This window comes from Lithobates pipiens, unplaced genomic scaffold (genome assembly GCF_037356315.1).
Source record: "Lithobates pipiens isolate NorthernLeopardFrog02 unplaced genomic scaffold, aLitPip1_a1.2 Scaffold_3, whole genome shotgun sequence".
NCBI lineage: Eukaryota > Metazoa > Chordata > Amphibia > Anura > Ranidae > Lithobates > Lithobates pipiens.
The window spans coordinates 78,068,606-78,084,809 of record NW_027507790.1 but is presented as its reverse complement, the minus strand read 5'-3'; positions in this window follow the sequence as shown (position 1 = coordinate 78,084,809).

The window sequence follows — 16,204 nt, the reverse complement described above, 5'->3', positions numbered from 1 at the left end:
ATACATTATCGATCCTAATCTTCCCCAAGTAAGGCCCACCCTCTTCTCTCCTTTTGGGGATCATTGAAGCTAGGACTGATACTAGCACATTTAACATATTTTTACTGTTATCAGGGATAATTAATGGAAAAAGTAAAAGTTCAGCTGCAGTTAGAGGTGGGATAGATGTTCTATTGACCATTGTAATCAATCAGACGTTTGCCTGCAGCCAATATAACTGGTTTTATTGTGGCAAAGTTGAAAATTCTCAAGCAGCATAAGTGAGCAATGTGTTTTTTAAAGAGAATATCATTTTGACAGACCTGATGGCTATTATTTTACGTAGGAAGGGATAGTAACAAATGAATAACAAATGCTGCAAAAGCAAATCCAATTGTAATATTCAGTTTAGTGTCACAGAAAAAAAATATCTAGCACCCAAATAGCTAATGGTCAGATCTCAGCTAAAAAAAAGAAGCAGTTGAATTGTTGGCCATAGCAATCGAATTGCTTCTGTTTTGCTTGCGCACATTAAGAAAAAAAAAAATGTTTTTATTGATACAAACAGTATGTTTCACATACTCTGTTTTACATCTGAGCGCATAAAATGTTTAGAAAGCCAAAGACAGCCGCAGTGGTGACTTTCATTTAGCACATGGTATAAAGCAGAACTTCCCTAGCAGTAGTGTGCATACTCCCAGGGGTAATATTTACAAGTTCAAGGGTACAATATATCATTTTCGTTTTTAGGTTCTGCAAATGATAAATCTTGCAATAACAAGCTCTTGTAGTATAGGTTTAATAAATAAAAAAATATGTTTTCTATAAATATGCAAATAATGTGTGTGAGTGTGTTGGGAGCATATGTGCAGAGTTCTGGGTTACTTTAGGTAATCTGGTATGATCTGAGGTCTGTAAGAAGTGTTTGATGTTATACAGTAGAAAGGTTAGCATTTGATGCTATGGAGGGGTTGTAAATTAGGTTCAAAATAACAATTGCTACTTGTGTAATAGGAGCATCATTTTTAACGAGATGACTTCATAATGTTTGTCTATTAATCAGAAGTTTCTGTCATGTTAATAAATCCAGGCTTACTATTTGGATATCCTGATGTCATCATTCACAATTTTCCATTGGGGCTATGCCTCTGAATTATACTGTAGAGCCTGCACTTTCTCCTTTGTCACCTTTAGGTCTTGCAAACAGTTCTGTTGAAATACATAAACCAGCCTTTGCTTCTCACCATTATACGCTGGCTCCCTTAACATTGGGCAACATAGAACAGTTACCTAGCTGTTAACTGGCAAAGTAATTTCATTCATGTGATCCATTGATTGCTATTCTGTGATATTTTGCCACTGTGATTCCTGCCATGGTAATTTCATTTTATGTATTGCAAAAGTCATTTGTCATCAGTAAGCCACTTTGTGTAAATGCTTCCAGCTACTGTATATCATTTATTATACCAAACTTGCTGGTCTTGTAATCATTCATTGCCCAGTATATTACATATCTTTTTTTCAAATCCATGCTTTTCCAGCTACTGTATATCATTTATTATACCAAACTTGCTGGTCTTGTAATCATTCATTGCACAGTATACTACATATCTTTTTTCAAAGCCATGCTTTTTGTTTGTTGTACATTTTCTTTTTCAATTACCTTTAGATCTAACTTCAACTATGTAGTGCAAGGGTCTGTCTGATTGCATACAAATAAAAAGTGTTTAGGTTTGACCTCATATCATATGGTTTTGAGAAATCTAAAGGAAAATTGTACAAGACAGTTGTATAATGTATGGGCAGACATGTACGCAGCCGAATTACAGAGTAGGCGTAGGACATACATGACAGGGTGTAAGTATCTTACGATAACAAGGGGTTAAGAATAAGAGGCTAAGGAAAGTTTAGGTCTTACCGGATTGGTAGGCATGGGCAGTTGGGGAAGAGTGTAGTTAATGTCCAGTGAAGGGTCGAGCAGAGGTCAGCAGTCTTGGAAGGATAAGCAAGGAGAGAAGTTCGTAGTTTGCTGCAAGAAAGAAAATGAGTGAGTTAGAGCAATTGTTAGGGCAGCTCAGAGTTGCAGCAGAGTTACATGGCACTGACTGGCTGCAAGGTCAGATTTCTGCATCTCTGCAGGGGGTGAGGCAGGGCCCCCTTTCCCGGGGGCCTGCTCCTACACGGGCTCGGAGGTCAAGGCCTCCGGAGCACCTCAGTCCCGACAACTCCCCCAGGACTCAACATCGGCTTAGGAGCCCCAGCTGGGCCCCTTCAGGACCCCCTGATAAGAAGACACCCCTGTCGGCTGGTGGGGGGACTGGAAGGAATCCCCATCCACGGCAAAGTCCTAGAGGGAGGGACACTCACCGGGCGTCCAGGCCTGTCCCTTCCGTCGTGGTCCAGGCGCAGGTGCATACGTCGGCCACCTCTGGCGACATTCCGGTCGTGGGAGAGCGGAACGATCGGGTGCCGGTCTTTCCTCCATTGCTGCCCGCGGCCCACCACTGGTGGGCGCCATCTTGCCTCGTGGAGGAAGTGCTTCGGCCTACCGTACTCGACAGTCGGGAGGCCCCGCCTCCAGGTCCAAGTGGGGGCCTGGGAGGGCTGGCCAGAGAAGTGCCTGTGCACTGGCCGTTCCAGCGGCGCAGCCTGATGACATCAGCAGGAGGGGACACGGCGCTCGTGAAGGAAGCCCTCGAGGGGATGTCAGCACCACACCACCATTCACCCAGGCAGCATCCAGCAGTCTTGTCTAATAGTCAGCGGGGGGGGGGCAGGTGGGGTGCAAGGTTCCAGCAGGGGGGAGCGGAGAGGTCTCTCTGGGAGTCCTTGCGGGATTTGCTGCGTCGATTGGAAGGCGCGGCGCAGGTTGCTACCCCGGTGGGGCCCTGGATTGCGCCTAGCACGGGGGCTAGGGACCCTCTGGCTGCGAAGGAAACCCCACCAGCGGTGAAGGTGGTTACAGGGACCCAGACAGAGAAGGAGGGGGTGAGTACAGCGTTGGCTACACCACAGAAGGATAAGGAGGTGGAAAAGGTGAGACTGGCAGACGCCGCACGCTGCGAAGTTTACGTATGCTTCGAAGGTCCGCTAGGGGCTCATTTGAAGCAGGAGGTGCGGGAAAAAATCTGGAAGGATGAGTTTGTGGAAATATTTTCCCTACTCCTCTTAGAAATGTTTATTTAGATAGGGTTAAGCCGGATGAGAGCAAGAGGAGGAAGAGAAGAAAGAGGAGGAAGAAAAACGTAGGCACCGGCTTATTCCGCGGACGTTTGCAAACTGGTTGCAAGCGTTCGCGATCTTTGCGAGCGTGATTGGGGAAAAAGCCCCTGAGAACTGCTCGGCTCTATTTTGCTATCTGGAAGCCATCAGTGAAGCCCACAAGGTGGATGGGGGTTTGGCGTGGCTTCAGTATGACGAACAATTTCTTTAGCGGAAGGTCATTCGTCCCTCTATTAGATGGGACCACAAGGACATCAGCCTGTGGATGAAGTTGATGACTTCATCCCGGGCTTCGAGTCAGTTTTTTCATGGGGGGGGGGGGGGGCGGCGGCGCTTCCTTCACAGGATCGCCGGCCCTTAAAAAGAAAGGGGTTTGCTGGCAATTTAATGAAGGATCGTGTAGATTTGGCAAATTGTGTCGATACAAACACGAATGCTCCGGATGCAGTGGCCTGCATCCCTTCACACGATGTTTCAAGCAAGGAAAAGGTAGAGCGGGGACGTCGCTGGTAAAAGGGATGATGCCGGTGAGGCTGGAAAGGATGTTGCCTTTCCTAAGTAGGTATCCCGATAGGGCGACCGCTGCCTTGTTGGAAGCAGGGTTTAGGGAGGGTTTTCGGATTCCGAGCACTATGCGGGAGATTCCTCCTGTGTCGGACAATTTGAGGTCAGCGCTCCTTCATCAAGGAGAGGTGACAGCAAAACTAGCTAAGGAAGTGGTGCTGGGGCAGATGGCGGGCCCATTTGTGGCTCCACCACTGCCGGGTTTGATAGTTTCCCCCGTTGGGAGTGGTTCCTAAAAAAGAGCCGGGGCAGTTTCGGATGATCCATCATCTGTCTTACCCCAAAGGCGGTTCGGTAAATTATGGTATTGACCCGCAAATTTGTGCGGTAACCTATACATCATTCGACGCGGCTATATCATGGGTTAGGAAGTATGGTAAGGGGGCAGTCATGGCAAAGGCTGACGTGGAATCGGCTTTTAGGTTGTTGCCAGTGCATCCCCAAAGTTGTCGTTTGTTAGGGTGTTGGTGGCAGGGGTCCTATTTTGTGGACCGTTGCCTGCCAATGGGTTGTTCAATTTCTTGTGCCCTGTTTGAGGCCTTTAGTTCATTTTTCAAGTGGGCAGTTCGAGAGGTAGCGGGGGTCAATTCGGTCATCCATTATTTGGATGACTTTTTGTGCATTGGTCCGCCGGAATCCCGATGTTGTGGGATTTTGCTGGGGATGGTGCAACACTTGGCAGCCGAAAAAACGGCGGGACCTACCTCGAAATTGGTCTTTCTGGGAATCACTATTGATTCTGTGGCCATGGAATGCAGGTTGCCTGAAGACAAATTGGTGGCGCTCCGGAGGGAGGTGGGTATGACCATCGGCAAGGGAAATATTAGGTTGAGGGAGTTGCAATCCCTGTTAGGAAATTTGAACTTTGCCTACCAGATTATCCCTATAGGTCGCATATTTAGCAGACGGCTGGCGGCATTTACAGCAGGGGTACGAGTTCCCAAACATTATGTTCACCTGAACAAAGAGCTGCAGGCCGATTTGCGGATTTGGAATATGTTCCTAGAATCCTTCAATGGTCACTCGCTATGGCAGACGGGGCCGGTCAGCAACGCTGACTTGGTCTTCTTCACAGACACGGCGGGGTCTGTGGGATATGGTGCATATTGTCAAGGGCAGTGGAGTGCTGAGCCATGGCCGGTGGCGTGGCGGGAAGCAGGGTTTTTGAAGAATTTGGTTCTGCTAGAATTATTCCCCATTGTATTGTCCGTGGAAATCTGGGGTGAAGTGTTGAGGAACACTTATTTTATTTGCAGTAATTATGCGAATGGTGTGTCGGGGGCAGCAATAGGAAAGAAGATGGCGGCCCTGGCCTTTTTGTTCCATTTGGAGGGTCAACAGGATTGTACTAAATCTTTTATAGTACGGCAAGTGCTGCGGGGTTACCGAAAAGGGAGTTTCAGGAAAGATTCCAGACGCCCGGTGTCTTTTGAGGTACTGGGCACTATCTTGGGGAACTTGGCAGCGGTATGTTCTTCTTACTTTGAGCAGGTACTTTTTCGGGCGGTCTTTTTGCTTGCCTTTTTTGGAGCCTTTAGAATTGGCGAGCTGGTATTGCCTGCGAAACGAGTGATGGGGGGCTGCAACTTGGGGATGTACAATGCAAAGGATCGTCGGTGCAGATTAGGATTAGGTGGTTAAAAATGGATCTGCTGGGTAAGGGGGTGAACGTGGAGTTATTCAGGTTCCAGGACGTTCAATTCTGTCCGGTGGCGGCGTCGAAACACTTTATGTGTCTTCGGCCTCAAATAGAGGGGGCATTGCTGGTCCACTTGGATGGTACCTGCCTGTCCAGGTTTCAATTTACGGCAGTTCTCCGTAAGTGTCTAAAGGCCGGGGGTTTGAGTCCGGGGGATTATGCGGCACATTCGTTTCGCATTGGGGTGGCCACCGGAGGCTGTAAAAAGGATTGGGAGGTGGGAATCCGCCAGATATCTGTTATATGTTCGCCCACATCTGTTTTAATCTGTTGGTGCTTTTGGCAAGTTCTAATTTTTCATGTTTGATAGTTGGTCTATTGCTTGGTAAGTTTCTTTGTTGTGTCTTTTCAGATAACCCTGATGTCTCATCTGGATAATGGGACATTCATATGTTTTCTGGGGGGCAAAAAGGGCAGATGTCAGGCCGGATGGTAGACAACTCAGGGTGGATAGGGCAGAGGGCAGGATTAGGTTGATTGGGGTGCCAGGCTTCGCTTGGTTGGACCTGCCTCCAGACATTTTGGTCCTTCACGTGGGGGGCAATGATCTGTGCATTAGACCCATGTGTCAGGTTATAAAGGACATCAAGTGGGATTTTCTTAGGCTATGGACTTCCTTCCCGGACATGATACTGGTCTGGTCAGACATCGTTGCCCGATTGGCATGGAGAGGGGCCCGGTCCATTGAAAAACTGAACAAGACCTGTATTAAGGTCAATAAGGAGGTGGGGAGGTTTTTTGCTCGTAATGGCGGGGTAGTTGCGCGACATCTGGAATTAGAGGTCGACACATGGAGATACCTGAGGGGGGATGGGGTACATCCCAACTCGGTTGGTATTGATCTTTGGGCATTAGGATTGGAGGAGGGTATTCACAGAGCGTTATTGGTGTGGAGGCGGGCACAAGTGTAAGGGGTCACACTAGTGCCGCGGTGGCGGTTGGGTCTTTGCCGACAATGACTAAATTTAGGAGGTATTGATTAAATGGTGGGACCCATTTCAGGTATGGAGTCCTCCCGGTGGTCTGGTTGAAGTATAGACTACCGGGTAACAAGTTTGGTGGGGTCAGTGGTCAGTTAGTGGTTCCCGAGGCAATTTCTGGCAGCTGGGGACAGATACTAACATAAAGGTATTACAGACCAAAAAAGATGATGGGGTCGTCAGGGACCGGCAACCAAGGTATTGGTATTGGAGCTGGCAAGTTTTTTGTAAATAACGTTTTTTTCAGTTGAGTTTGGTTTTGTTGTTAATAAAGGCTGAACAGGCCATTTACATCCAGCAGGTGTCAGTGTCATTATTTAATAGTGTTAAGTCTGTAAACATGTTTGGTTTGGGGTAGTAAGGTATCTGACTGCCCTAGTCAAGCCTAATCACTGTGGCTAACAGAAACACAACTAAGAGTTTTTGCCTGTGCAGACCCCTGGGTGGAGCAAAGACTTCTCTTCCAAAAATGTGCACATGCATGTTAGTGAAGCCAACTAAACAATGACAATACTTAAGACCTCCAAAGCAAAATATGAAATTACTCTCATTTTCCTTACATATGTTTAATTTAAACCTATGTAGCGCCAGCTCCTGAAGAGCACGTGCTATGTGTTTTTGGCATTTAATATTCCTGGAACCGCAGTTTGGTTTTGGATTTAATTACTCTAAATTTTTACCTCAGTACCAATCTGGCTGGATTGCATTGTGTTCTGCTTGATCATGGCAGGCAGGTGCTAGAACGCAGTCCAGTTGGGTGCATTAAGTGCCAGTTCTCTCTCGGAACCAGGCCAGTGGGAGTGTCACTCTTGCTGTGCATTCTGGGAGAGGGTACTTAAGGTGCGGACGTCACATGCTTCGGGGTTCCGGTCCAGAAGTGTTTTCCGACTGTTTAGTCTTGGTCCACCTGACCAGCCCCCAGGGCTCTCATGGCCTGGGGTGCGGATCCACCCGACTCCAAGTCTGGGGGCTGGCTAGCCCGAGGCAAAGAAACTGAAAGAAGGATTCAAAGATGGTCCAGTGCCGTCTCAGTTTGTGGAGAGGCCCAGCAACTGTAGAAGCATCCAGGGGAGGACTCTTCGGGAGAAGGCCACGCAAAGGTTGGTTTCTCAGCAGGAGCCTGGAGGCTAAATTGAAAGACCCCAAGTGAATCTAATCTCATATTGTATCGCAGGACCGGCTGCAAGATACTGGTACCATACGAGGGTTTCTCTGAGTTGTCTACATCTTTCAGTTTATTCAAGTGTTCTACAACAAGTCTGTGGCAGAGACTTTATTCAAGTGTTCTACAACAGGTCTGTGACAGAGACTTTGTTTGATTTAAGCACCCTCTTGGCTGCTAGGCCTGGTGAGAGAAGGACTATCTGATAAGAGGGAGGATCCAGCTGTGAATAGCTATTTTCTGGATTTCCTAATGTGAGAGACTAATTTTTCTATTTAACTTAGTCCCAAGAGTACCTGGACTTTCTTACCTAAACCCTCTAACCCTACTTTGAGAGACTGTGCTTGTTTATTCTTTTTGCAAATAAAAATCCATTAAGCGGATCGGGCATCAGTCTCTGCAGTTCTTGGGCCATCTACCTTGGGAAACCCCTAGACATACACAAGGTCAAGAAGGTAACAGTAAGCCCAATTAAATCAGATCCTTCGGGGGTCAGTGCTACACCTATATTAAAAATATCATTTGCATTTGCATGAACATATAATGGGAAATAAAGGAACGATTAGCATAGCTCCATCCACTATCCTAAAATTAGGAATAAACCCTTGTTTTTGGGCTTTATGATGCAATTGAGAAATCTAGATTCTTTCTGTTTTTAAGAAGGTTCTACAGTGCTTCACGCTGCTTCAGTGGATGACATTTTGATTCCCTTTGAACTGTATCACCATAATTCAAGTCCATAGTGAACATAATACTAGTTCATTACTGGATGCGCACCTTTGCTTCTATATACATACGTGACAAGTACTGAATGATAATTTATCTGGGGATTTCTGAGCTGGTGTATGACCCTGACTGTCCCCGACCACGCTTCTGGATTCTGACTCTGTACCTTGCTGACCCGGCCTGCCTGAGTACGCTAAACGCCTCAACCCCCAGCCAAAGCTCCACTCTGGACTAAACCTTCCAACAAGAAGTACCGTTAGGATTGGTCTTGTTTGTCAGAGGTAGCTGCTTGGAGTATAATACATCTGCTGCAGGGATGGTGGCCCCCTGGTGGTCTAACCCATGTGCCCACATTATCGAGCTGCAGAGTACAACAGTGGAAGACCCCCTGGTTGTGGATAATAGGACGAACTGAAGATTTATTTTTACTTGATGTGGTTATAACTAAGGAGTGGAGGTGAGAGTTCTGAGAGCCCAGACTTTGGTTAATTTCAGTGTTTTTCTTTGCTTATGGGAATAAGTTTCAGTGTCCTCCGTGTGGTTTATGCTACTGAGAGACTCATGCATATGGATTTATGAAATGGTGCATACTTTCTTCAATATTTTGGACTATTATTAGTATTTACAATCCGTTTATTTATTAGCACTTGTCACTTTATGATTGTTCTTTTATATATTATTTTTTTATATATACTAGTTTGTTTGCGCAGGATCACTATGGACTTAAATTTTTATCTAGTATTATGTGAATACTAATAGACCCTGCTGCATTGTTTAGCACCTTTACTGCAATTTGCACGTGTATATTCACCTTTATTTATTATTGCTGATAGTGCACGCTCACTTCAACAATTCTTGTTAGCACTTTATATTAGCACCTTAATGTATGTGTTTATTTTGCTCACTAGGCATGTAATATTCACCATTGGGAGTTTTACCATAGACGTAGGATTTTTTACATATATAGTAGCGCGAAGGCTATTTTTATCATTTCACTTCTATCACCATAATGTTTACATTTATTCTTGTTCCCAAACCCTACTGCATAGAAGTAATTGTCTTCATGAACTATACTGTCAATGTCCAACATGTGTGAAAAAGCTGTGTGCAGTTTGGAATACATGGCCTTATAATATTAGGTTGTATCTGTGCTCTAAACCAGCAGTTCTGCATGTACAATTGGCCAAGGAGCATAAAGCAACAATTAGAGTGACTCTGTCCACTACATGAGCAATACACTTCAAATTCTTCTTCAGATTTAGCACTGGGAGGTCAGAGGCCGAGCTTAGTATGAAGGACTGTACCAAACATGGTCTAAGGCCTGTGTTAGAAAAGTTTTAAATGTTTATTGTGTGACTATTAGAAAAACAATAATCCTGAGACTGATTTGTTAAAAAGCTTACTTCTGAGCACATTATTGTATTAACTCATTGTATTGTTTTGTCCTAATTAACCCCATAGTAAGTAGGATGATTAGATTTAACTAAATATGATAGCCTAAGAATGTACAGGAAAACATAGCTAAAAGAATAAAGGTACTAGTTCGTACCATGACAACTTAATTTATGTTTCCTCAGCCAATAGAAGCATAGAGATGTTATTCTTATGGGTTATGTGAAGGCGGGACACAGTCTTTTGGCAGACATTTTTCTTCAGCTTTCGTGCTGTAAGCATGTCTCTCTGTTGTGGGCCACATCAGAAATAAATTTTCCTGCTTCTCAAGAACACCTGATGTTTTTTTTACTGATCACAAGGGAAGTTCCTAACATTTTTGGTCTTTCGAGCCGGGAGCAACACGCTGGTTTTCAGATCAGATGGCCCGACAACACTTCGGTGAGTATTGGACTTTGAAGCTCACCGACCGATTATAAGTCCCCCCAATCAATGTTATTTGGTGAAAAAGGGGCGGGGCCATAGATCTGAATTCCACTGTCTGTTTCCGAACCTTGTGTGATCCAGTCCAGGTGTTTGAGAGGTAAGATAATTTAAATTATTCTTAATTCTTTCTGAGTCTTTTCTTCTCTTTCTCTTGCTTCTGGTTTAATGTGTTGTAATTGCCGACATTGGTATTGATCGTATAATATCTAGATGATCCAGTGCTCGTAGACAGAGACACTTGGGGACGTTGTCTAAGGTAAAAAATTACGTCGCCCGCTGTCCGGACAGATAACAAAAAGATTTGAGGTATACCGAATGTCAGAGGTTGATTGCCTGACTATTTTAAGCGCTGTTTAGTTAAGTGATCTACAAAGATCGCAAGGCTAATTTTCTTCTGTGTGTGTTTCATGTTTATGTTTATGTGTATGGTTCATGTTTAACCCTTTCTGATTCTCTCGATAGTGTGGGAATGGGTTGTTGTTTTTTTTTTTTCTCTTGTATTGACATGGTTTTTGTGCTGCATATTTCTAAGCAGATAAGAAAACATTCTTCGCCTAAGCACTGCACTCCCCCTCCCCCTCCCCTCATGGAAGGATGTTTTCTTTAAGAAGTTGTAAAGTTAACCCTTGATTAGCTATGACAATACAGAAGGGTTATATTGTATATATTGAAACTTAGCATAAAAGAAAAAGAAGGTAGATGGCATTTTGGAGTAAATAGAATGTTGTAGAATTATCAGGTGGCTTGATGAATGTGAAAAGAAATGAAAAAAAAAAGGCTGTGGATGTTTTCATTGCTATGAAGGTCAAGAAGCTGTTTCTCAGAAACAAGAAAATGCAGATTGCCTGACAGAGGTTAATTTGTGCATCTGTGAAAATATTAGGACTTTTGGTGGGAAAAAGAGTTTGAAAAATAGTCTTAAAGTAAATATTTATATTGGATTGGAGTTATTTTTAGAATTCATAGACTTTCAACTGTGGAGTGTTAATGATGCAATGCTGTTTATATTTGGGTACATTTATAAAGTCAAAAGGCAAAGTTCAAAAAAAGTATAGGTTAAAAATGGCAGCGTATTGGCTTCAGCATGCTAAAATTAGGGTAGAAGGACAAAGGACAAAGGAAAAATGCCAAGCCCAATTGCCCCTAGTGGACAAAGAGGATGATCTCATCTGCTGTACCCAGAGACCACCTCCCTATGGTGGTCCTCCCCCTCAGGTGCAAGTAACTGCCCAGAGTAACACCTTCCCTGTGACATCCACCCCTGTCAAAGGAACCGCCTCTGAACAAAACCCCAACTCCACTTCCTCAATCTCTCCAGACAGTAGTTTAGTCCTGGAGATGAACAGATCGATCCTTGAAACATTAACTGACGCCATAACTCATGCACTGGGTGCCCCAGCAGGAGCCAAGAGACTAAGTAAACCTCCTATTAGGTATGGTGTGGAGGATGGTGAGGAATGCCCCTTGATAGAGGTCCCAAACCCAAGGGGAGGACAGAATGATGCAGTGGGCCAGCCATATCCCTTGACTATCACTGTTTTTCGACCATGGACTGACAGTGATATACAAAAGGCTACAGAACACATAAAACATCCAAAATTAGGTCCAGCTGAATTCATTGAAAACATAGAGGGATTACGGAACAGTTATAAATTGAATGGGGTGGAAGTAGAGAGAGCCCTGAGGAGAGTATTAGGGTCAGATTGGGCTTCGGTAAAGGGGGATTGGGACCCCTGCGCCCCAGCAAATGCACATGGATGGGGGGATCCATTGCCTCCAGAAAGCCCAGACTTAGGAAACAGGTTGACTGCCCTACTGAACAGATGCCAGCTTAGATGGGTATAACGGACTGATTGGCAAAAAATAAATAAATATGACAGTACAAGAAGACAAAGAAAGTGTCAGTGACTACCTTAATAAATTACGAGAGATTTTTAGAGTGTTCTCCGGGCTCCCCCGAAGCTGAAGATGTGTATAGTGCATATTAGCAACAGCTAAAGATTGCTTTTTTAAATGGATTGAAACAGGATCATAAGGATTACATTGTTTAAAACATGGTTACTTACCGAACTGCATCAGTTTTAGATGTTTTACAATATGCTAAGCATTCTGAGAAGTATTTGAAAGCGAAAGCAAAAAAGAATGTGAAATTAAAGGTTCTTATGCAAGGTGATGAAAGGGAGGAGGATGCAGAAGAGTACACTGCTGAGGCAGAACTAGAGGGGTCTCATAGAGGAAGGATTACTCTACAGAAATAGACAATGCAGCGAGAGTACTTCCACCCTGTGTACAAGCACTGGTAGCATAAGCGGTGTAGTGGTTAGCACTCTCGCCTAGCAGTGAAGGGGGTCACTGGTTCGAATCCTAATCATGACGCTGCCTGCCTGGAGTTTGCATGTACTCCCTGTGCCTGTGTGGATTTCCTCCGGGTGCTCTGGTTTCCTCCCGCACTCCGGGGACATGCAGGTGGGTTGATTGGCTTCTGTTCCGGTTTGGCCCTGGTATATGAATGGGGACGTTGGATCCTTGGGGGTGGAGAACGATGTGGGTGTACAGGGGTAGAGGCTAGACACTCACTCAGGCTGAACCGGATGGACTGGTGTCTTTATTCAACTTTACTAACTGAAAAGGTACCACATGCAGTGTTTGTTATCCTATTACAGCAAAAGATATCACATTTGAGCCCAGCACGACACCTTTCCTGTATGACAATACTCTTGACACAACCTCACTTAACAATACAGAGGTGTACTACATTAAAACCATCCACGCTACTACTACTTCCTACTGACGGGTATAAACATGACTGCACTGTTGCCATCGCTGAAAAGGTACTGCCACGAAGTGATCTGAAAGATGTACCATTATCTAACCCTGACATGATACTTTTTGTTGATGGTTCTAGTAAGAAAAATCCAGATGGCACAAATGCAACAGGATATGCAGTAGTGACACAGGATGAGATTTTGGAAGCGGGGCCACTACCAAAACATTATTCAGCACAAGTTGCAGAACTTGTAGCACTGACAAGAGCATGTATACTGTCAGAAGGAAATCTGTAACCACATACACTGACAGTCAATATGCCTTTTCAACAGTGCATGTTTTTGCACAACAATGGAAAAACAGGGGGATGGTCACCTCCAGTGGTAAACCAATTTCACATACGGACTTCATTTTAGAACTCCTAGATGCAATACAGTTACCAAAAAAGCTTGCAATCTGTAAATGTCAAGCACACACAAAATATACGGACCCCATCTCAAAGGGAAATAAAAGGGCAGATGAAGCTGCACATAAAATAATGACGAGAAATCATAGTGATAGATCATACAGTCCTTACTGATATGCAGCAAAATGCCCCCCCTGGGGAAAACAATATTGGAAAACAAAGGGTTGCACAATAATTGATGATATTTACACATCACCTGAAGGGAAACCGGTATTACCAAAATCTTTATTTAGGTATGCAGCAGTATTGACACATGGAGTAACGTATGTGTCAAACAGGGGGATGACTGAGATGTTAAATAAAGTATGTACAGCCTATGGATTCACAAATTATTTAAAAAAAAACTTTTTGCTCTCAATGTCTTATATGTGCAAGACACAATGCTCAGGGAGGTATAAGACCACAGAAAGGGAAGTTCCCTACACCACAATATCCATTCCAACACATTTGCATGGATTTTAATGAATTAGACAAATGTGAAAGGAAGAAATATTGTTTGGTACCCAGGCACCCTGACCAAATGGGTGGAGATATTCCCGACAGGAAGTGCAGATGCACAGACTGTAGCCAAAGCATTACTAAGAGATATTATTCCTAGATTTGGAATCCCTGAAAGGATTTACAGTGATAATGGACCCCATTTTGTAATTAAAAAATATACAACATTTGATAGAAGTGATGAGAATTAAAGGGAAATACCATTGTGCCTATCATTCCCAATCAGCTGGATTGGTAGAAAGACATAATGGCATTCTAAAAAGCAAACTGAGAAAAGTTATGGAAGAAATAGGTAAAAATAATTGGATGTATTGCCTACTAGTAGCTGTGACCAGTATGTATATCACACCCCCAAAAGAAGATGAAAAGGTGCATGTGGGAGATTGGGGTCTCAATAAAAAGTAATAAGAAAAAAGCAGTGGTACTCCCCAAGGTGGGATGGTCCTTTCAAAGTCCTTTTAACTACCCCTACTGTGATAAGGATTGTAGAGAGGTCTACCTGGATTCACCAGTCCCATTGTAAAAACGTTTTACAGGCAGAGTAGGGCCAGTTGGCTACAAGAGGTCCAGAAAGTCCGGCTACAAAGGGAGGTCTCACACAAGGTGGGACTTGTCTCAAACCGGTGAAGTCTCCCTCCCCTTCCAACTCCCCTATCCTATCCGCTGGAACTCTGTAGCTGGTTAGGATGAAAGGGACAGTAATTATCCTTGGGTTACTGGTGACTCTAGGAGAGGCATCCATAAGAGGGGGTAGGCGCTATGGAAGAGTAGAGGAACTTTTGGATTGGGAAAGAACAGGAAAAGCATTAAATCCAAAACTTTATAGAGGGAATAACTAGCACTATACTGGTAGACTTTTGTCAGATTGCAGATTGTGGGGATACAACTGGGGCTAGAGGACTTCTATGGGCAGATAAATATATCTGCTGGCTCTGGAATAAGGCAGGATGTCAAGCATGGGATCAGGCCCTGTGGACTACAGCGCATCAAGATTGGGGGTATAATCAACCAGGGGCTAAAAAGAGTGGTATAAAGGAGAGACTCATAATCACAAAAGCGGCCAACTCCCCCTGCACAAATAGTAAGAACTGTAACCAACTATTAATAACATTAACGGAGCCGAGGAAGGAAGATCAGCGGTTGTATTCCATGGGAGCATGGGTGTCAGGAACTGACCCCTCAGGAACATTTTTCCCTGAGGTATTACTACCTAATAAAATTAAACAACAGGAAAAAGTAGACTCAGAAGGGAAAGAAGTAGGCCATACTAAAATAGAAGTTCTGAGTATAACTATAAGATTCACTAACCTAACAATAGAAGATGCCATAGCTTTGGAGACGGGCTACCAAGAAAAAATGAGTGGTTAGAATGGTTGAGGTACACGGTTAGAACTCTGAAAAAGGAAAACTGTTTAGTTTGTGCCGGAGCCAGACCACATTTAGCAACAGTTCCTTTTCCTCTAGATCACAATACAGATCCAGAAGGTTTAAAATGTATGTTGCAATTGTATAATAAGAGCTATAAACCTGAAACAAATTCTACTTGTCACACATTGAGGTTGTTGTTTCCCCCAGTACAGAGACCTCAGATACCTCCAGCGGTTACCGCTTATCCGGGCAACTTTACTTGTTTTGCACTCCCAGGGAACCGTAGCGTGGTGGATCTTGGGTCACTACCTGATGACTACTGTGTGGAGAGGATTAACACGGACAATGGTGACTGGGTTGGACATGACATTCAGAGAGCTGATGTCTGGTGGATGTGTGGGGATAAGAAACTGCGAGCTAGACTACCGGCCAATGCCCAAGGGGATTGTGCTATGGTCCAGCTGGCTATGCCCCTGAGAATCCTGTCAGAATACCCGTGGACTAAGAGTCACCGACAGTATCGTAGGGACACCTCTCCCTTGGGGTCATTTGACTCTCAGATCTACATAGATGAGGTTGGGGTTCCTCGCGGGGTGCCGGACGAGTTTAAAGCCAGGAATCAGGTGACAGCTGGGTTTGAGTCTCTTCTCTGGTGGGTGACTATAAATAAAAATGCTGACTGGATTAATTATATATATAATATAACCAACAACGATTTGTAAACTATACTAGGGATGCTGTGAAGGGCCTAGCAGAACAGTTGGCCCCCACATCTCTAATGGCCTGGCAGAACCGAATGGCTTTAGATATGGTCTTAGCTGAAAGAGGAGGGGTATGCAAAATGTTTGGTAGCATGTGTTGTACCTTTATCCCCAACAATACAGCTCCTGGAGGGA